The sequence below is a fragment of the Pipistrellus kuhlii genome, unplaced genomic scaffold, assembly GCF_014108245.1.
Source record: "Pipistrellus kuhlii isolate mPipKuh1 unplaced genomic scaffold, mPipKuh1.p scaffold_m20_p_5, whole genome shotgun sequence".
Taxonomy (NCBI): domain Eukaryota; kingdom Metazoa; phylum Chordata; class Mammalia; order Chiroptera; family Vespertilionidae; genus Pipistrellus; species Pipistrellus kuhlii.
This window is the reverse complement of record NW_023425551.1, coordinates 55803340-55826540: the sequence shown is the minus strand read 5'-3', so window position 1 is coordinate 55826540 and position 23201 is coordinate 55803340. Positions and strand designations below refer to the sequence as shown.

Sequence of the window (23201 nt, the reverse complement as noted above, 5' to 3'; positions counted from 1 at the left end):
TTAAAAGATATATTACTTTTGAGAATCATGTTTCTTCTGATTAACTTTTACAAAATAGTTCAGAAGAGGAAAAAATACTATATCTCTCATGCAAAGTAATAAAAATATTTATAAAATCATTTAGATACATAAAATAGCTTTTATGATAGAGAGGATAGAAAATACTGACTAGTATAAGAATAGGTAAAAGTGAAGACAAAAATTAAGGAAAGCCATGAATCATTTCCTTTTGATTCTCTCTGTCCCTGAATATCATCAGCTCATGCTTATCCAGGCTTTGAGTTCTTTTATAGTTTCTGATCACTTGGGGATTCCTTTTCTGTCTTTCTGCCCAATGCATGAAATTTGTCAAGAGTAGGCCTTCCTTCCTCTGGCTGCCAGCACCTGGGACCTGGGCTTCCCTTGCAGCCCCGGCTTTGTCCAGAAGGCTGTCTGATCTAATTAGTATATTATGCTTTTGTTATTATAGATTATTATGGATGTCTTTTGCAAATATTTTCTCCCATTCTGTAGCTTGTCTTTTTATTCTACTGACAGTATCATTTGCAGAGCAATAATTTTTAATTTTAAGAAGTCCAACTTATCAGTCATTTCTTTCATAGACCAAGTTTCCAAGTTTTTCTATGTTTCTTGTTTTGTGACCTTTAAAAAAAGAAATATGCTCTAATGCTTTGCTTTGATATTCAGAAATGAAGGCAAATTATACCTGTTTTAGTCATAAGGTAAGTGCATACTATCAGAGCTTACTAGTAGGAAGGTGAAAAGATGTGAGAGGTGGCAAAGATCCTGAAACAAAAAAGGGAGAGGGACTAGCTAGATAACCAGGAGGAAGAGGTTGACATTGCCTCCAGGCTAAGCCACTCAGACCATCCAAGCAAAAGCAACTCTTCTTCATATGTACATGTAGCTATGCACTGACTCATCATGTTGCTTAGTGATCAATACAAGGGAAAAGACAAGGGAAGGAAGTTAAGTAGATCTTATTTATCTTAGATTTCTAAAATATTTAAACTTTTAAATCCATATAAATGCAGAAGATTTCAGGGTGAATTAACCTTATGTGTTTTCATAGTTAAGTTTATTTTTAAGTGTCTAAATAGTGTTGAGCAGAATTAGGAAGTTTTATATATTTGAACACTTGTAACTTGGCATATAAATCTATGACCAAAACAAAAGATGCCATCCTTAACTGTTGACAATAATGCTGTTTCTGCAATATGTAAATTTACGCCATTATATATGAGTTATGCTTCTCTCTTTTTTAAAAATTATAGTTTACATTCAATATTATTTTATATTTGCTTCAGTTTCCCAGAAGTTATGCCTCTCTCTGATGCTTTGTCAAAACCAAGATTACTTCTCATAATGAATAATTTATTATCAAAACAAGAGGTGATTTTTTTTTAGTATCCATTCTTTACACGATGTTTAAGCATGTTTTTTAAATGTGGCAGGTATTTAAAAAATATAAATGGTACAGATTTGAAGAAGAGTCTCAAGAAAGAGATCTTATCGCTACTATTCTATACCATGATTCTTTACTTAAAGGCTTAAGCTTACATAAAGGTGAAGAGAGCACCTCTCTATTGATTTTAGGAAGGAACAGAGAAGGAGACACAGAAACATCAATGACAGATGGCAGAGTATCATTGATCAGCTGCCTCCCACACGCCTCACACTGTGGATCATGCCAGGAACCTGTGTACGTGTGTGACCTGGTTCACAGGTCGATGCTTAACCACTGAGCCATGCCAGTTGGGAAAGAAAGCACCTGACTTTTAAAATAATTTTCTTTGGGAGGGGGTGCAGCATAATATAACCCTAAATTGAGCAAATTCAAATTCACCAGGATGTTAGACCTTTGAAAAACAAACAAAACAAGAAAAGCCACTAAGACTATATTTGCATTCCACAGCACTGTCTCCCTGGAAACCTAGAAGATAAAACGGTCTTTGTTCTCCCTCTCAGCTCAGATCAAGTTCCTCTGGGTACCCATTTTTATAACACCCTGGACCTTTGCCTTATGGCACTTAAGCACAGTTGCAATGATAAACTTATGATATTAATGTTTAATGCACCTTTAGACTAAAAAACCCATGAGCACAAAGATGGTGGTTTGTTTTGCCTTTGGTTGTATTTCCAGCACATAGCCTAGTGCCTGGCTCTTAGTAGGTACACAATAGATATTTTTGAAAGAACATATGAATATATTATAGAATTATAAATTGGTTGCACTATATCATGCAGTAATACTTATAACTGAGACAACTTCTGACACAAATATAAGAAATACAGCAACTTTTAGAATACAAAATTATTGACTATTACCTCATAATCTTCATAGTTGATTTGAGATCCTTTGTGGGAACCAATTTGGCAAGGGCAATGACTGTCAACGGTTTTTGTTTTTTTTTAATGTATTAATTCGACTCTTTCTGCATTGTGTCTTTGCTTACTTTTCTCTGTATTCAAAGTCTATTATTTATTTTCTCTAAAGATAACAATGCAATAGCTTCATGCAAATAACACCTTTAAGTTACTAAGCTTTTGGTGAACAAATACAGAAAAAAGAAACTAAAAGAAAAAATCTATTGTACATTCTTTTTTTAAATTTGGGTATGAAATCTTTTTTTTTTTTAATTTTCTTTTAACATGTGAAGCACTGTAGGTGCTATTTACAATTATGTATTTAACAATTTAATCTCTGCAAAATAATTTTCTTTGAGACATTTACCTAGCACAAAATTATGTTTAATCTATATAAATTTGTCTATTGAAGCATAGCTTAATTCAATATCTATCCCTGAAAGTATTTAAATTTAAACCTTGGATTTACTGTGCCATTATAGTCTCTTCATCACTATCAATAAGAACCTGCACAATTCAAAAAATATATTTAGAGAGAGTTCTATGGAAAAAACAAACAAACATGTTTTCAAATGACTTCCAAAATCTTACATTTGAAGAAAAATATGGAAGCTGAGATGAAAAAAAAAAAGAACACTGTCAGGTTGTAACATGCTGGACAGATGAAAACAACATCCACTGCAATGGATAAAAATCATAACATGGAGGTTTTGGGCCCAAGGATTTAACCCAGATAATTACACAATGTAAGAAAGAAGATATATTAAAAAAAAAAAAAAAGCCTACAAACAACAAAAAGATATTTTGAAAAAACTGATACTCGACCTGATATGCAGGCTTGATACTTCCTGGAGAGAATCATCTTCATCCTTCTCTGGATCTCAGAAATGTGTCACACTATGAAGAAAGATGCAAAGAAGCTTAATTTGCTCAAAATTTAAATTTAAAAATTATTTAGGTCCGTTACTCGGGAAAGCACAATATAAATTTCTTGAATGTTTTATTTTAGGGAATTAAGTGACTTCAGGTTGCTATTTGTTTCCTAGGTTTCCATCATCACTGGCCAAATCATCCTAGTGGGGCTAGGGTTGAGCACTTTTATCCTGAGGTCCTTGTAGTAGGTAGCCTTTCAACAGATAGGACCAGATCATCAGCAGAAGGAGTTAGAGCAGGCTGCCCATACCGGATGCTTTGTCTCATGGCTTATTACCTTGAGAAGTTGCTTGGCTAGCTTTGAAGAGATCCGAAGTTTACATAAACCCTAATAGCCTAATTTCATTATTAAAGTTGGATAGAATACAGGTGGTCTCTGGGGCCTGAATAAACTGGTTACAGAAGTAGGGCTTACTATTTGGGTTCTTGTGGGGATGGCAAAGACACTCTCAAATCTTTGGGTCAAAATAGTATGGGTCTCAGAAATGCAGTTTGCTCCAGGGCTCTCTGAGGGGAAATAACTCTCCAGGAGAGTTTGGGGTGTGGCAGCAATGTGTCAAGTACATGTTTCTTAGGTCAAGGAATGTTGTTAAGGCAATTATATGACATCTTTTTATAAAAGGAAGAAAGATTGGGGAATTATACATATCTCACAAGGATTGGATGATGACAATTTAATAGCTTTTGCAAGTGCTTTCAAAAGTGTCCAAGATACAGGATGTCCAGCTGCAAGATTTTTGTTGTTATTATTAATAGCTAAGATTTTTAATGAATGAATTTTGAAAATGGGCTATAAAAGAAAAATATACCTCTAGTATAATTTTTATAAAAGAGGGATGGAATACAATACCTGGATTCGACCCTTGGCTTTATATAAAATCAGAAAAATAGTGAAAATAATATTATATTATCCTTAAAAATAATAGATTTTTATGAAAAAGAAAACATACTGGGGAAGAAATTAGTAGCACAGAACATCCATATTACATTCAGGAGATCCCTTTGTTCTGTGTAAACAGCTGGCCTTTCATTCATTTGCAGATCTTGGACTAGAGAGATGTTTAGTATGCAATTAGTTAAAAATGACCAGGTTTTTAAAAAATTCAATTGACTTTCTACTGGTGGACACTGCCCAGCATCATTAAAGCCTCCTGCAGTTGTAATTTCACTGTCTCCCCATGAGCCCAAACAGCTGCAGAAGCTCTTCATCAGAGCTTTGAGCTTTGAAACAACTATGAGAGTCTGAGGAGCAACGGGGAAGCTCACAGACTGTGTGTTGATGAGAGATCCAAACACCAAGTGCTATAGAGGCTTTGGATCAGCGGAGGAGGTGGATGCAGCCATGAATGCAAGGTTGCACGAGGCGGATGGAAGAATTGTGGAATCAGACAGGCTGTCTCAAGAGAAGATTCTCAAAGACCTGGTGCCCACTAAACTGTGAAAAAGATTTTAGACTGTGGTGTTAAGAAAAGACAATGGAGAATATCAGCTAATGGATTATTTTGAACAGTAAGGGCAAATGGAAATGATTGAAATTAGGACTCACTGAGGCAGTGGCAAAAAGAGAGGTTTTGCTTTTGTAACATTTTATGACCGTGACTCTGTAGACAAGATTGTCACTCAGAAATACCATACTGTGGATGGACACAACTGGGAAGTAAGGAAAGCCCTATCTAAGCAGGAGACGGCCAGTGTTTCGTCCAGCCAAAGAGGGTGAAGTGTTTCTAGAAACTTTGAAGGTGGTCGTAGAGGTGGCTTTAGTGGGAATGACAATTTTGCTCATAGAGAAAATCTCAGTGGTCAAGGTGGCTTTGTTGGCAGCCACGATGGAGATGGATATGGTGGCAGTAGGGGTGACTATAATGGATGTAGTAATGATGGAAACAATTTGGGGCCTATGAAAGGAGGAAGCTTCGGAGGCAGAAGCTCGGGCCCCTATTGTGATGGAGGCCAATACTTTGCCAAACCACAAAACCAAGGTGGCTATGGCGGTTCCAGCAGTAGCAGTAACCATATCAGTAGCAGAAGGTTTTAATTACTTCCAGGAAACAAAGCTTAGCAGGAGAGGAGAGCCAGAGAGTGACAGGGAAGCTACAGGTTACAATAGATTGTGAACTAAGCCAGGCACAGTGGTGAAAGGGCCTGGCAGCTACAAATAAGGAGGATGTTGAATTTCATGTGCTCTCTAATCCCCTTCTTCTCTAAATACTTTGTCATTCCAGATCTCTGGATTAGGATGATTATGATGCATCTCAAGTGCTTCTAAGGAGCCGTATGAGTGTGGGAGCAATTAATTAGTTGTCAAATATATATGGCAGCAAGAATTGTTAATCTGAGTTTCACAGAAATTGTATTGCCCTAGACACCTTACAAAATTAGATAAACCCAAGCACTGAAATAATGATGTTGTTCATTCAAAGAAGCTTTTAAAACACTTTTATTGCAGACCAAAATGGTTAAAATTCAGACCTGGTTTCTAATTTAGGAGTAGGGAGAGGGTTTCTTAGAAAATGGGAATGACTAGGTAGTAATAACACTTTTTTCTAAGTAAAAGTCAAATCATCATAGTGATGAGTTCATAAACATCTCAGGGTGTCCCAGGGAGGTTTGATAAAATGAAGTATTACCCCCAAAGTGAATTATACAGTATAATTAATATTGAATAAGAAAATGCAATATAAAATTTTTAATCAAATAGAGGTTCCAAACATTTTTTAAAGGAGCCACAAAATGTTTTTCAGGTAAAGAAGAATTTTTGGATCTAGATAAGTCATAATACCTATATATTTGTGAAAAATTAAGTTTTCATGCTTGTGGTATTAATAAGCCTCTAAAAAAGATGAGTTGAACATTACTGAACCCTTAGTAAATGTAACTAATAAAACTGAAACATGAGAACTGTCCTAAATGAGCAATTTTCCCATCAAGTACAGTATAATCAGATTCCCACTCGTGTGTGTCATTGCCTGTGCCAGACCATTGCACAGCCCTCAGTGGAAAGTTAATATCAAACGAAAACATTTGCTCTCTCTGTACTCATGACTTCTATTTAGTTTCTTGGAAAAATATACATTTTTTTCCTTCTAGATCTCATGATAGGTTTATCTACCAATCTACGCTCCCCTCCCCTCCAATTCTTTTAATCAATTGGTTTACAGGTATGTTAGTGACATAAAGACACATGTATTGATATTATGCCAAGTTCTCATTCTCTCCTTACAACCAAATAATAAAAGAAAACTAACAGTGCCTGGTAGTAAGTCTACTTGAAAACCAAACCCCCCTGCTACTTCTATGGCTCCAGTGAATCAAACACCCAATTTGATGGATGGGCATTTGTTCTTGGTGACTCAGAGATCACTTTGAGGCTTTAGAGCTGGCGAGAATCAGAGAGATCATATAGATGAGTGGTTCCCAAAACTGACTGTTTCAGAGTTATAAGAGGAACTTTTAAAAAATCCACATTAGAGCTCATTCCATATCTACTGGAGTCCCTAGGCTTGAAACTGGCAATTTTCCATGGTGATTTGGGGACCGGTGATCTTGTTTCACATATTTATATAAAAGGGGTCTAGAAAGATTGGGGTTGTGTATCATGAGCAAATTTAGAGTAAACTGAGTTAAATGATTCATCCTAGGGTTGGTTAGTAACAGAACTAAGACCAGAGTCCAAATATCCTTGATTCCCATTTAATTTTCACTCCACTAAGCATTTCTATGGCCAATATAGCACAAAATTTGTACTTATTTGTGAATAGAAGTGTCCAGAAACAGACACACACACACACACACACACACACACACACACACACCATATCTTTAGGGATTTCTAATAGCCTTTGGCACACCTTTGTTCAGTTACACCCCTCAACATTTTAATCACCACCTTGACAGAGTTCCATGAACTCCATCTTCTTTTTGGCTGTGAAACTCAGTTTCCTTTTAAGGATTCCAAAGACCATTCATCTGTTTTCACTCATTTTCTGCCAAGGCTGTTAATCACCGGAGGGCTGATCATTATGTTGCCTCACCACCTTCTGTTCTGTTCCTTTCTTCTAATCTGGTGATATTTACATCTCCTCTACGTACTTTCCAAGTGGTTTATTTTTCCGCTTATTATTTTTATATCCTTACATGTTCACTTGACCTTTGAGATATTTCTTCAATTTGATTTTGCATTTCACGGATTTAGTTCCCCCTAGGGACATTTTTTTTGTCCTTCTGAATATCATACACACACACACACACACACACACACACACACACACACACACACACATATATATATATATATACATATATATATATATATATATATATATATATATATATATATATATATATATTCTTTATGCTATAAAGAATTGGTTCATGTGATTATGGAGACTGAGAAGTCTTAAATCTGCAGTTGGCAAACTGGAGACCCCAGGTGCTGGATCTGAAGGCTCACCTACCAGGAGAGCCAATAAGTAAGTTCCAGTCCAAGTGTGAAAGCAAGAGAAGACTGATGTTATGGCTTGAGAGTAGTCAGGCAGACAGAAATAATTCATTCTTATTCAGTCTCTTATTTTAATCAGGTCTTCAAAGCATTGCATGAGGCCTACCTATATTGGGGAGGGCAATCTTCCTTACTCAGATTTTGATTCCAATGTTAACCTCTCACAGAAATACCTTCACAAACATACCCAGAATAATGCTTAACCACACATGGCCCAATCCAATTGACAGGTAAAAGTAGCCATCACAAGTCCACTCCTGGTCAACTTGGAACTCATATGCATCTATCTGTACTCAATCTCAGTCTACTTATACCCTTAACTTGTCTATGCTCAATCTCTACATAAAGACAGTAACAGGGTCATCATTCTGCCTTGCATGATACAACCAGACTGTGTTCAACTGGACACACACTAAGCCCTTCCACAGAGGAGTCTGCTTCCTTCCCAGCCTATGCTTTACTAGGGATGAAAATGGAGAGTGCCAATAGCTGCTTTTGAACACAGAATTTGATTCTTTTACTATAGGGTAGTGACTGTAATAGATATGCTGTTAGTATTCACTCTAAATACAATGAAAAAAAAAGTGGTTACAGAGTTTACTAGGTCAGTATGCCGTCAATTCAAATATAGGCTGTCGTCACCCTTTGGCTGTTCTTTCACAAGTACCTCTTTACTGTATCCCCATTAATTGCCAATGTTTACAATCACCTGGTCCAAGTAGGACTGCTTCCCCTGTGTGGAGCCCCCACAAGCTGACAGTGGCAGCAGCTAAGACTGACTGTGTGTCTGTCACAGTAAGATGACCTCTACTGTGCAGTGGGGAGGTCAATATAAACAGCACCCGGGGTGGTTCCAGCAGAATCAGTGGGGCTGCATGCTCCCCAACACACACAGTCAATAAGAGTGTGCCATGTATTGGATCCCAGCTGGATGACAGTGCTGATTCAGTGAGGACTCCTGAGTTCCACCTATGCCCCTTCTTATTTCTTCTGTCCCTCCACTACATTTGCAACCAATTCTCTGTTACAATTGTGTTTTAACATTTTTATTACTAATCACTCCATTTGAAATAACCAGAGATCTGTCTCTTTCCCTGGCGGAAAACTGACTGATGGTATTCAGGTAATAAAACTTTTAGAAAATAATCTTGTTTATAAATAGACTCTGTTAAGATAGGAAAATGAGAAGACTCTTCATAAATTCATCAAACAGAACTACGGGTCTTTAGAGCCATGTTTGATAGAAATTCCTCCACAAGCTGATTCTTTTTTTCTGTGGCCCAGTTTAATTGTAAACTCACCCTGTGGAAGACAGTTGTGCAGTTCTTCAAATTGCATATTTTCCCTGTGTTCCTTTCCCCCCAACTTGGTAACTGCCTTTACCTCGCATTAAGGCTGTTCAGTGTGAGATCACTGCCTAGCTGACAGCCTGCACTCCAAAAAATGCAATATAATAAAAGCCTAATATGCAAATTGTCCCCTTGACTGGGAATTCAACTGGGAGTTCATCCACTCACTATGACATATGCTGACCCTCAGGGGGCAGCATGGAACATGGCAGGCATCAGAAACATGACACTGGCAGCAGGTGGGCATTGCTGGCCCAATGGGCCCCGATAAGAGTGGGACCATGATGGGATGGTATAGCAGGTGACCAGCAGTGGCAGTGGGGGCAGGGCTACCACCCCCCAGGTGCTGAGGGAGCTGGGTGGGGCCTGATGACTCAAGCAGAGGGGGCGCATGAGGGTCTGGGGGCCCAGGTGCTACCCAGGGCCCAGAGGTCAGCTGGGACCTGTCCTTCCATGCCAGATGCTTATGCTTCAATTGCCGGCCAGGCCTAGGGATTGCACCCATGCACGAATTTTGTGCACCGGGCCTCTAATAATGAAATAACAGAAAACACAGAATCAGTCATTTACACCCATCTATCACTTATTGATATAGCAATGACCTTTATAGCATGGTAATCTTCACTAGTTATTTTCTTTATAAGCATTTAATTTCTAACTTGGAATTAAAACGTTTTCGCATTAAAGGCCTTTTAGGCATCAAGATATTTTTCATCCGTGCACCCTCCAGTGGATCCCTCCAATGGTACTACATGAGTTACTGGCAATGTAACTGCTTTTGTGTTTGTGGCCCCTGATATCCCAGAGAAGACTGAAAAGGTGCTAATGGTGCCTTTTTCTTAACCATTCATTCATTGATTTATTCATTCATGGAAACAAATATTTATTTATTTATTTAAATATGTTTTATTAATTTTTTATGAAGAGGACGGGAGAGGGATAGAGAATTAGAAACATCATAAGAGAAAAACATGGATCAGCTGCCTCCTGAAGACCCCCTCACTGGGTATGTGCCCACAACCAAGGTACATGCCCTTGACCAGAATCGAACCTGGGACCCTTCAGTCCATCAGCTGACGCTCAATCCACTGAGCCAAACCAGCTAGGGCAACAAATATTTATTGATTATATATAACTAGAGGCCTGGTGTACAAAATTCATGCATGGCGGGGGGTAATCCCCTCAGCCCAGCCTGCTTTCTCTCCAATCTGGGACTCCTTGGGGGATGTCCGACTGTCGGTTTAGGCTTAATCCTGGGAATCGGGCCTAAACCGGCAGTTGGACACCCCACCCCTCTCACAATCCTGGACTGCTGGATCCTAGTCACTCACCTGCCTGCCTGCCTATCACCCTTAACTGTTCCCCCCGACTGATTGGTCACCCCTAACTGTGCCATCTGCCGGCCTGATCACCCCTCACTGCCTCTGTGTACCAGCCTGATTGCCCCTAATTGCACCCCCCTGGTAGCCCCTAACTGCCCCCACCCCCTGTCGGCCTGGTCATCCCTTACTGCCCTCCCTGCCAACCTGGCCGCCCCCAACTGACCTCCCCCCGCCAACCTGGTTGCCTCCAACTTGCCCCCCTGCCAGTCTGGTCACCTCTCATGGCGCCCCCCTCCCCTGCTGGCCTGGTCACCTCATGCAGCTTGCTGTTCAGTCATTTGGTCATCCCTCACTAATCACCCTTCTGGCTGGTTGTAAGCCATCTTATGAGGGTGTGAGGGTTAATTTGCATATCGCCTCTTTATGATTTAGGATAGGTACTGTGCCAGGCACTCTAAAGATAACTGTGATTAAAATAAAATAAATGACACAGAGTGCAGGGTGAGGCAAAAGTAGGTTTACACTTGTATGTATGAAAAAATGATACAATAATCTATAATAATAAAAGCATAATATGCTAATTAGACCAGAAGCCCTTCCTTCTGGATGAAGCCACAATGGGCAGGGGCTGAGCCCCTTGCATAAATTTTATGCATCTGGCCTCTGGTCAATAAATAATAATATAAGAATAAACTCGCCGAAACCGGTTTGGCTCAGTGGATAGAGCGTCGGTCTGCGGACTGAAAGGTCCCAGGTTCGATTCTGGTCAAGGGCATGTACCTTGGTTGTGGGCACATCCCCAGTGGGGGGTGTGCAGGAGGCAGCTGGTCGATGTTTCTCTCTCATCGACGTTTCTAGCTCTCTATCCCTCTCCCTTCCTCTCTGTGGAAAATCAATAAAATATATTTAAAAAAAAAAAAAGAATAAACTGTTCAGCTCATGTGGCTCAGTGGCTGGTCATTGACTTATGAACCAAGAGGTTACAATTCAATTCCCAGTCAGGGCACATACCCAGAATGAGGGCTCAACCCCCAGTTGGAGGTGGGGGGGGGCAGTTGCAAAAGGCAGCCAATTAATGGTTCTCTCTCATCATTTAATGTTTCATCTCATAAAAAGATGTTTCTATCTTTTTTTCCCTCTCCTTTCCTCTCTGAAATCAATAAAAATGTATTAAAAATAAAAGAATACTCTCAACTGTAAATCTACTTCTGCCTAACCCTGTATAATAGCCACAAAGCAGTAGATCTGCCACTTGAAGCTTTAGGAGCTTGAACAAGTGACCTCATCTATCGTGCGAGGGAAACTAGTACGTACTGCAGTGAAGTGTGCCCAATTCTCCAAATTGCTATGGGCACAGCATTTTATATTCCTTTATGCCCTACCTTGACTCAATATTGAACTGCTTAGTAAACCCAGAATTGAACACAATTCCTTCTTTATCTCTCTCAGATTCAGAGTGTCTTAATCCTTCATTGTATTTTTCATATACAGAGATTTCTGAGCTTCAAGATGCATTTTGTATTTTTTATATATTTAAGATTATATGCAGTTCTATTTAATGATGTTTTTCTTTATTCTTTGTCTTTAAAGATTTTTAAATTGATATTTAGAGAGAGAGAGAGGAAGGGAGGAGAGAGTGAAACAGATGCGACAGCAAAAGATTGACCAGCTGCCTACAGGGGATCAAGTCTGACACCTGGGCATATATTCTGACTGGGAATCAAACCGTCAACCTTTCAGTGCATGGGTCTCCTTCCAACCAACTAAGCCACACTGGCCAGGGCTAACAATATTTTTCTAACACAAAGATTCTTGTCCTTATATCTTAGACCTCATCCCTATGCTTTTCTGTATAATTTCTACCTATGATACTAAAGTTTTTTACAAAGCTGTGTCAAACACATTCTCTTCGATAACAAAGATATTCCTGTATAAAAATCAGTTTGCCAAGATAATAAGATAATGCTAATAACCAGAGAATCTTCATAATAAAATGTCATCTTTAACATGTGTCAATACAAAATACAAGCTAAAACAGTCTTTATATCTGGTATAAACTCAACTTTCTGCCTTATCACCCAATTTACCACATCTTAGATTTAATATATAATTGCCAACTAGGATCTGGGGAAATGTAGGTGGCAGCTGTATATTCAAAGCTTCCCAAAATAGCCTTAAAATAATAAAGGAATGAAATAAAGTTTAACTGCTTCTGGGGATATTTACATAACACTTCTCATTTTCTAAATTAAAATAAATGTCTCCTCTGTAGTACAGACCACAGTTATGGATTTTTATAGATATTTGACATCACGTTGATATGCCAAAATAGACTCTGTTTCCCTGTATTTGGATTTGTGCTTTCAGGCTATTATAGTCAGGGAGCCACTGAAAGCCGAGCCTGAGAAAAAGGCTTGTGTTCAAGTAATTTATGTGGGAAGGGAGCTTGGAAGTGAAATGGGAAAGGAAGGAAAACCCAGGCGAATATACATCCCTGAGTCAGCACTGCTGTGGGTGGCTGAAGCTTAGTGCCGCTGGGACCTTTTGGGCAGCATGTAAGATGCTTCCCAGATTTACTGCTCCAGGGGCGAATGGGAGAAGCAGTTGTCCATGTCGGCCTTCATTGGCTGAGGTTGCCCATGTGGTGCTCAGTGCCCTGTGGGATCCTCATGAGCGTAAGTGCAGCTGAGCGGGCACCCATGCAGGGCGCAGGCTGAAGGCTGGAGGGAGAGAAGCCAGCCCTGAAGAGCTGTCACCGGGGCTGGGGTTGCATTCAAAAGAGGCCTCGGAGGCCGTGGGGCCAGGTACCAGAGTGTTCAAACACGCTGCCAGCATTGAGTTGAGAAAAGGATTTAGGTCAAATAGGACAGAAATTGTTCTTAAGAAAAATGATCCCATTTGAAGACTGCGCACTTTCCCTGACTGCTAATATCTGTATTCCATGCTTGGTATGAAGACAACTTATCAGAGCTGCAGTTATCATTGGGTTACTTAATTAAATATCATAAATCTGATTTTTAGCACTGGGTAGGGTGATTAATTCTGTATTCCTGAATCTAGCCTTGCTTGAAATACACCCCTGGGGCACCTTATTCTTACATTTGTAAATTATAAACTCAATGAATCTAATATTTTGCTGATAATGGGTATACAATACACAAAGACTTTCTTGCTTGGATATTGTCCTTAATAGCAATTAGGCTGGGGGAAATGTCCTTTGTTATGGTCCAGGCTTACTAGTATAGTTCAGCTTAGTAATCATAGAGTTATGAGAGTAATATAAATGCAAACCTTTATAAATGTGAAGAAAACAATTATAAAAATGAAGAGTGAAAACTGGAATAAAAAGATATGGTGAGGAAAATGATCATTTTCCAAGAGATATATAAAAGAGTGAATTTAGAGGAAAGCATACAGAGTAAACCCTTGCACTGACACATCACGAAGATAGTCTGTGTTACTTTGACTTTTATGCCACTCAAAGTCCTCAATGGCTGCCTGTGTTTTTTTTAAGACCAAGCCCAAAGCAATTCCATAAGTGGGCCCCAGTCTACCTTTCAAACATGTTTTCAGAACTCACCTACAGGACTACTCTACTCCAGACTACCTGGTCTGAGCATGTCACAAAAACTAATGCATTTAATCCGCATGAAATGCCTATGAGGTGCACACAGGTAAGGCTTGCTCCAGCTCATCAGCTAATAAGTGGTAGAACGAACATTCAAACCAAGTCTGTCTCCCGAGTCTGGGTTCCTCTCCATCAAATGCATGGCTGGCTGGCTGCTCTCCAAACGTGCCTAGCTACTACTACACTGAAGCTTGGCTTTCTCTCGTGTAGAATGTGCGCCTCCCTCTTCTCTCCCTCTTCCCTCCCTCTTTAAGTGCCACTGTTCCTTTACGGTGGAAACCAAGTCCCATTTCCCACCAAAAAAACCTTCCATGACTATAATGGTCCCAACCATCTCTTCTTTGGATTTATAGAATATTTTTAGTTGGAAGAATTCATTTGGCACCTGTCACCTATTACCTTCACTGCAAATTACCTCTGTGTGTATGCACAGGGGTACATTTATCCCTTGTCTAGATATACCATCATGGAAGACAGGCCAGACCAATTGTTGGCAGAGTTGAAAAGCAGACCAATCCTTCAGAGCAGAACCTCAAAGAGGACAGGGACATCGGTATGATTACCTCTTGGGTTTCTTGTAGTACCTCTTGCCATGTACACTTTGTGCATAGTTATATTCCCTGACTTGAATTAAAATCGAGAAATGCAATGATTTGAGCTGCCATGGTTTCATTTCTAATATTTGTTAAAGTGAAAGTTTAATATGTGTTTCATATTCAAAATAAATGCAGATTGGCAATTTTAATACCAGATATGACAGGTAATTTTAAAAGTGCTGAGAATTGCAGGGTGGTAGTAGAAATGTTTTTCTATTCTCCTTTTACATATAGAAACTGCACTTTCACAGCAACCTTTCAGTGTCCACTAAAATAGCATTAGTTATATGTATGCAGGCATAAGTATTATATAAATAAAAAACACATACACATTTTCAGACACAGCCTTTCGGTGATTTTCGGAGGGAAAGGTAGAGAGCAATTGTGGAAATAAGCAAAAATGGTATCTCTTGCCTGTTTCCTACCTGATACTCTTGGTCCCAAAGCTAGTTTGTTTCTCTTTGCTCTTGGAATCAGCATTTCCAAGGGAAGGGAAGGCAGGTGACCTTGGGAAAGGGGCAGTGGATTTGGGAGGATGCTCTCCTCACATCAAATCACTGGTCTGAATCTCAGCCCCTTCCTGTTTTCCTGAAGCTTAAATGTACTGATTGAGCCCCATCTGTTGAGAATGACAACGGAAAGCACAGGGACCACAGTCCGTGCTCCTGTCCTTTGTCTTTGAGTTGCATTTCCTTTCTCCTTCACTGGGCAACTTCCTGGGCAGAGGGCCAACCAACCCATAGGACCCTGGTAGCAGCTACAGTTAACTTCTACTTTGCTAAGAAATGGCTCCCTCTATGGTAGTTTCCAGACGTCACAAATAAATATGTGGCAGAATCTTTAGGGTTTTCTATGTACAGTATCATGTCATCTGCAAATAATGACAATTTTATGTCTTCTATTCCAATTTGTCTAATTGCTAGTGCTAGGAGTAGTGAAAGTGGGCATCCCTGTCTCATTCCTATTCTTAGGTGAAATGGTTTTAGCTTTTGCCCATTGAGCATGATGTTGGCTACAGTTTGTCATATAAGGCTTTTATTATGTTGAGGTATTTTTTTTTTCATAAAAAAAAAGGGTGTTGTCAAATGATTTTTCTGCATCAATTGATATGACTGTGATTTTTGTTTCCAATTTGTTTATGTGATGTATGACGTTTATTGATTTTCGGATATTGTACCATCCTTGCATCCCCGGGATAAATCCTACTTGGTCATAGTGTATGATCTTTCTGATGTACTGCTGGGTCTGATTTGCTAGAATTTTGTTGAGGATTTTGGCATCTATGTTCATGAGGAATATTGGCCTGTAATTATCTTTCTTTGTGTTGTCTTTATCTGATTTTGGTATTAGGGTAATGTTGGCTTTGGAAATAGCCTAAGTGCCCATCAGCAGATGAGTGGATTAAAAAACTGTGGAACATCTACACAATAGAATAATACACTGCTGCAAAAAAGAAGGAACTCCTACCATTTGCAACAGTATAGATTTGAGAGCATTATGCTAAACAAAATAAGTCAGTCAGAGAAAGATAAATATCACATGATCTCACTCATTTGTGGAATATAATGAACATAAACTGATGAACAAAAACAGATCCAGAGATAGAGAAGCATCTATCAGATGCTCAAACCTTAGAGGGAAGGCAGGGGAGGGAGGGGATAAGAGAGAGAGATCAACCAAAGGACTTGTATGCATGCATATAAGCTTAATCAATGGACACAAACACAAGGGGAGCGAGGGTATGAGTGGGGGTGGGTGGGAGTAGGGACACATATGTAATACCTTAACCAAAGAGAGAAAAATGAATAAATATGTGGCAAAGACTCCTTTCCTCAACTGATGTTAGATTATGTTCCTTTTCTTTTAGTAGTTCCTCTCAAATTATATAACCTCTTAGGTAAAATAAAAAATAAACACTCCTGAGCACAGGGTCTGAGCATCCACATTTTCCCCACATGTCCTCTTGTAGGAGAAGCTGGTCTAGAGAGAGAATGGTCTTGTAGCTGCATGGGATGAAACAAATGTAATTCCAGATCTTTAAATGTCAAGTACCATCAAAGGAGTAAGAGAATTTACTAGCTTTGCACACATTTGATAACTTGTAGGAAATTAAGTTATTGTGAAAGCTTTTTAAAATTTTTGGTCAGGCCCTAACCAGTGGATAGAGCATTGGCCTGTGGACTGAAGGGTCCCAGGTTTGTTTCTGGTTAAGGGCATGTACCTTGATTGTGGGCACATCCCGAGTAGGGAGTGTGCAGGAGGCAGCTGATTGATGTTTCTCTCTCACCGATGTTTCTAACTCTCTATCTCTTTCCCTTCCTCTCTAAAAAATTAATAAAATATATTTAAAATTTGGGGGGTCAGGATTTTTCTTTGGGGGGATGGGGAGGATCAAAATTATTGACTTTAGCTCAGCCATTGTAACAGGAAGGGTATCACAAGGAAGATGTTGTACACTTGTTACTGGGTGTGTGCATGTGCACACACGCATGTGTGTGTGCATGTGTGTGCGCGCGTGCGTGTGTGTGTGTGTGTGTGTGTGTGTGTGTGTGTGTGTGTTGGAGGCTATGGGCTGTGGAGATATCTCCTGCATCCCTTAATCCCAACTACTGACAGATACCTGCTCTGTTCATATGTAAGATTTGCATGAGACTCCCAGAAGATCAGATGTTTCAAAAGATATTTCTTTTTTATTTTTATTTTATTTTATTGATTTGTACAGAGAGGAAGGGAGAAAGATAGAGAGCTAGAAACACTGATGAGAGAAAGAGTCATTGATCAGCTGCCTCTTGCACACCCCCTACTGGAGATGTGCCCACAACCAAGGTACATGCCCCTGACAGGAATCGAACCCCGAGACCTTTCAGTCCCCAAGCCGACGCTCTATCCATTGAGCCAAACCGATTTCGGCTCAAAAGATATTTCTATCAGCAAAAAGATTAAATCACAAATGGAAATAAGAGAGCAAGGAGAAGAAGAGGAGCTAAAGTCTGACCAGCAACATCTAGGGCATTTAAGGACCATGATTTTGGGGCCAGAGTTGTAGGGGAACAGGTAAAACATGAAGCCCATTTATCCCATCTTGATTATGCCATTTTAAAATTTAATGGGGATTCTTTTCCTGACTTTGCTTTCAAGTTTTAGAAAAAGGTTAATAGGCTGTAGTCTACCTGAGATAGATTCAGGTATGTCTCTTGATCTTAGTTGTTTTATACCTACACTGGAGGTGTTTTTCAATTTGCTCCCGTTTCTTACCTCACGGGCACTGATTGATCAAGTTTCTGTTTTGAAATTGTGCTAATAAGAATTAAATGGGCTTCCAGATTCCAAGTAGTTTTGTTTTGACTTGATAGCTTCATTTAAAATTGAGAGTTTTACTGAAAGTTTTTGTTTGTCCAATGGTTTTGTCTCTTGGATCAAGACCACTCCCCAGATAATGAATTTAGAACTCAAGGAAAGCAGGCTAGGTCTCTGGTTGTTTTCTATTCTTCTTCTTCGTGTGTGTGTGTGTGTGTGTGTGTGTGTGTGTGTGTGTGTGTATGTGTGTGTGTGTGTGTATGTGGCTTTTTCACATAGTGGAATGTATTTTTTTTTTCATTTCATACAGCATTTTATTTTAGGAAACACTATTATCCACTGCCTCATTGTAGATGTTCATCATGGACATAGTTCCTTATTAACCAAAATTGAGCCACTATATTATTTTTTAAAAATCCTTTATTGTTTAAAGTATTACGTGAGTCTTCTTTCCCACATTGACCTCTTCCTTCTTTTTATTTTGTTGTCACTTATACTTTGAATTGTCTCCTTCCATAATGTTGTGGAGGAAGATAACATTTTATAGGTATATTTGGGCAGATGTGAAGTCTGAAAAAACAGTTTGCTAGTCTTATCCTAGATCAATCTTGCAAATACATTTATGTAGGAGTAAAATGTAATAGCAGAGAAAGCCTGCTATTGGCAAATGTGAGAGACACAGGCAAATCTGGTAGTTCAAATCAAGCTGTTCCAGCTTCAACGATTTTTGTGTGAATCAGGATTTACTAGGCCACCATAATAAAGAATTGGAGAGAATCATTTTTTGTTTGGAGTAGATTCAAATTCCAAATTAAGGGACTCAAATCTTTCTTCCTCTGACATCTCTCCTTCCTCAGCCCCTATTGGTATCTGTTCTATATACATGCATGTGCATATGCTGCTTTGCCTTTAATACAAATCATTTTATAGACGGTTTGAATTTAGAGATCTATGGCAATACTTTAATGACATAGCACATTATACTTACATAATGAAAGGTGGAAAGAAAAGTAATGGTGTATGTATTTACTATGATGGGCTGAATCTCACTCCATCAATTCAGGTGAGAAATATATATAACTTTATATTCTATAATTCAACTTAATTTTTTCCTTTCAAGCTTCTGGTCAGCTATGAGTGAGCAGAAAATTCTTGACATTAGCTCTTCCTGGAGTCGTGACATTATCCCTTCCCCCTTGTCCCCACTGTCCTCCATGGTGTTGTTCCTTAATTCTAAGATCCTACCCAGTTTTTAAAAAAATGATTTTACTGATTTTAAAGACAGAGAAAAGGAGAGTGAGAGAGAGGGGACAAGAGAAGGAGAAAGAGGGAGAGGGAGAGAGGGGGAGAGAGAGAGAGAGAGGGAGAGAGAGAGAGAGAGAGAGAGAGAGAGAGAGAGAGAGAGAGAGAGAGAGAGAGATGGAAGAGAAGTATTTATCAGCTGCATTCTGCATGCCTCTACTGGGGATTGAGTCTGCAACCGGGCATGTGCCCTGATTGAGTATTGAACCAGAGACCTCTTGGTGCATGGGATGATGCTCAACCCTGAGCCACACTGGCTGAGCCCTACCCAGCTTTAAGATGTTGAGGTACCATAAAGAGAATGGTCACTGGTCCCCACATCACCATTGTTTAGAGTCCTGGTGCCCATGGTTTATTTAGATCTGACTTTGTGCAGTTTGGATTACCCTTGGGGCCTGGAAATCTTTCCCTGGCTACTCTTTAGTCCTGTCTCCTTAGAAATACAAAACAGCTGATATATCTGGGATCTGGCCATCTCCTTCTTTTCCTGGTCTTTTTTTTTTTTTTTAATCTTTATTGTTCAAATTATTACAGATGTCCTTCTTCCCCTCACCCATAGCTCCCCTCCACCTGGTTACCACCCCACCCCATGCCCTCACCACCCCACTGTCTGTGTCCATAAGTACTGCATACATAGCAGTACTGGGTTCCCCAGAGTCTTGCCCGGTACTCATAGAAGATCTTTATCCAATCTCTTCCCGCAACCCCCACATGCACCCTTCCCCCCCCCCCCCCAGAACTGTCAGTCCACTTCACTTCCATGCACCTGATTCTATTACAGTCACCAGTTTATTCTGTTTATCAGATTTTTTATTCACTTGATTTTTAGATTAACTTGTTGATAGATATGTATTTGTTGTTCATAATTTTTATCTTTACATTTTTCTTCTTCCTTCTCTTCTTAAAGAATACCCTTCAGCAATTCATATAATACTGGTTTAGTTGTGATAAACTCCTTTAGCTTTTTCTCATCTGTGAAGCTGTTTATTTGACCTTCAATTCTAAATGATAGCTTATCTGGGTAGAGTAATTTTGGTTGTAGATTCTTGCTATTTATTCATCACTTTGAATATTTCTTGCCACTCCCTTCTGACCTGCATAGTTTCTGTTTAGAGATCACTTGATAGTCCTGTGGGTACTTCCTTGAAGGTAACTGTTTTTCTCTTGCTGCTTTTAAGATTCTCTCTTTGTCTTTTGCCTTTGGCATTTTGATTAGAATATATTTTGGCATGGTCCTCTTTGGATTCCTCTTGTTTGAGGTTCTGTGTGCCTCCTGGACTTGTAATTCTATTTCTTTCACCATATAGGGGAAGTTTTCTGTCATTATTTCTTCAAATAGGTTTTTAGTATCTTGCTCTCTCTCTCCTTCTGGCACCCCCATAATTTGGATGTTGGTACGCTTGAAGTTGTCCCAAAGACTCCTTACACTATCTCATATTTTTGGATTCTTTTTTCTTTTTGTTTTTCTAGTTGGGTGTTTTTTGCTTCCTTGTATTTCAAAATTTTGAGTTGATTCTTGGGATCATCTATCTACTAGAATTTCTGTATATTATTCTTTATTTCAGTCAGTGTATGCTTAATTTCTGACTGGTCCTTTTCCTTTTTTTTTTTTTTTTTTTTTTTTTTTTTGGCATTCTCACTAAGATCCTTGAAGGTCTCACTAAGTTACTCAGAGGTTTCTAGAAGATTTTTGAGTAATCTTGTAACTGTGGTTTTGAAATCTATATCCAGTAGTTTGCTTTCTTCCACTTCTTTCATTTGTGACATATTTCTTTGTCTCTGCATTTTGGCTGCTTCCCTGTGTTTGTTTCTGTGTGCTGGGTAGCTACTAAGTCTCCTTGAATTGATAGAGTGAACTTGTGTAGTATGTGTCCTATAGGGCCCAGTAGCTCAGCCTCTCCAATCACCTGAGGTGGACACCTTTGTTGGCTGTGTGCACAGTCCTGTTGTAATTAAGCCTTGATTGCTGTTGGTATTACTAGGAGGAATCTCCAATCATCTGAGGTGGACACCAATTGGCTGTGAGGGCCAGTTGTGTCTATAATGGAAGAGCTGCTGTGCTGGAGACAGCCTTATGTGGCAGAACTTGCTTCAGTGGGGCTTTGGTGCTCACTGAGTCTGCCCCTTGAGTGTGTCACTTACGGATGTGAAGAGTTGTAATCTGGTATGGTCTCACACTGACCACCAGTTACACTGGCTCTTGGATCTCCAAAGAAATGCAAAGTCAGCCATTGCCTAGGGCCACCCAGCAGGAGCTACAGAGAGATCTGCAGATTTTTCCTCTTTTTTATCAGGTTTGAAAATGCCCAGACGAGGCCCAGCTATGAAGCAAGGCTGGGGCTGGTGCTGGCATTGGGCCTTCTTTTGATAGCTCTGAAGCTTCCTGACCCAGCTGCAGCTTGTTTGACAGATTTTAGGCTGAGAAAGGACAGTCCATTCATATGCAAAAGCCAATGTGCACAGCTTGAGTGGGGTTGTAAATTGGGTGGGGTCTCAGGGAATCTCCAGGGCAAAGCAAACAGCAATGGCTGCCAGTTAGCCCTACACTGGGAAGGTCCTAGCACAGGAACAATGACCTCTTTGAGCACCTCCACCCAGAAGAAAGCTGTCCATGCATTCCTGCCCTGATGCCAGACAGTCCAGTTTCTCCCCATATGTGTCTGGGTTCCCCAGAGTCTTGCCCGGCACTGCAGCTCAGAGCAAGTGGGAGCTTGTATCTCCCTCCTGATTAAAAAAGCGGCACATTTGGGTGCCAGCCGTTCCGTGCCTCCGCACCTCCTATCTGTCTCCATGTGCTTTCTTTACTTCTCTAGTTGTAATAGTTCCACTCATCCAGCTTTTCTGCAGCTCTGGATGATAATTATTATGCATTTTAGTTGTAATTTTGATGTGGTTGTGGGGGCAGCAAGTACAGTTATTTACCTATGCTTCCATCTTGGTTTTCTTCTCTTTTCCTGGTTTTACTGAAATCTACCTTTCTTCATGTTTGTGCTCGCTCAATGCTCTCCTCATAGGCTTTGGAAACTAAAGCTGGGTTTCCGCTGGAGAACAAATTCATGCCCTTCCCCGAGGCACTGAACAAGGACCTGAATGGGAAGGGCAGGGAGTTGGTGGGAAAGAGGTATTGAGGGCAATATCAAATAGAAGAATAACACCTCAGAGTATCATCTCTGTACAATTCTGGGATTTAGTTAGGAATATTACATTTTGTAATAACTATTCCAGAACACTGGGCTGATGGCCCTCCCTCCAGTTGCAGAGTCTGCAAGCAACAATGAACCATCCACTCCTTGTCACTTATCAAATAGGCCATTTGGTGGAAGAGACAAATTGTAAGCGGTGCGGTGAAATTACCTTTCTATTGTAAGTTTCTCAGGACAATTACTTTTAGGTGACTGGCAAATATACTGTGAAAAGAAGTGGATTGTTGAGTAGCTATGTGAGGCCAAGCTTTTTTTTTCTCCTAACAAGGCACTTAAAATCTTACCTTTTAAATATACTTCTTGATTAATGTGAATTATAACTGCAGCATAACAAATATTTTTCAAAACAAAAAAATTTCATGGAGGCAAATCAAATCAGAATTAAATGGATGGGCATGAAATTCTTTCATTGGTACAATAATAGGATAATTTATGTAATACCTCAAGCATCCAAATCTTTTAATGGCTTTTTTGAAATCTAAAAGAATGAAAAAAAAAAATCAGTTATGCCTATTCGGCTCCATCTAGGAGTGTTTATTTGAAAAAACTCCTGTTCAGTTAATATTTTCTTTAAAAAAATAACAGCAACTCTGTCTGGAATGGAGGAAAAACCTGGATTCTTAGTGGTTTTCTTCTCAGAAATTTCTATAGTAGTTTTGGGGGAAATGTTTTCCCAGTGATAAAGTTAATCCTTTATTTTTTCTTC

The 23201-nt window shown here is 39.5% G+C and overlaps 1 pseudogene; it reads left to right on the top strand.

The window, feature by feature from the left end:
* The window catches only part of LOC118705993, an 83452-nt pseudogene extending 78096 nt beyond the window's left edge, over window positions 1–5356 (top strand).
* The last annotated feature ends 17845 nt before the right edge of the window (window positions 5357–23201 follow it).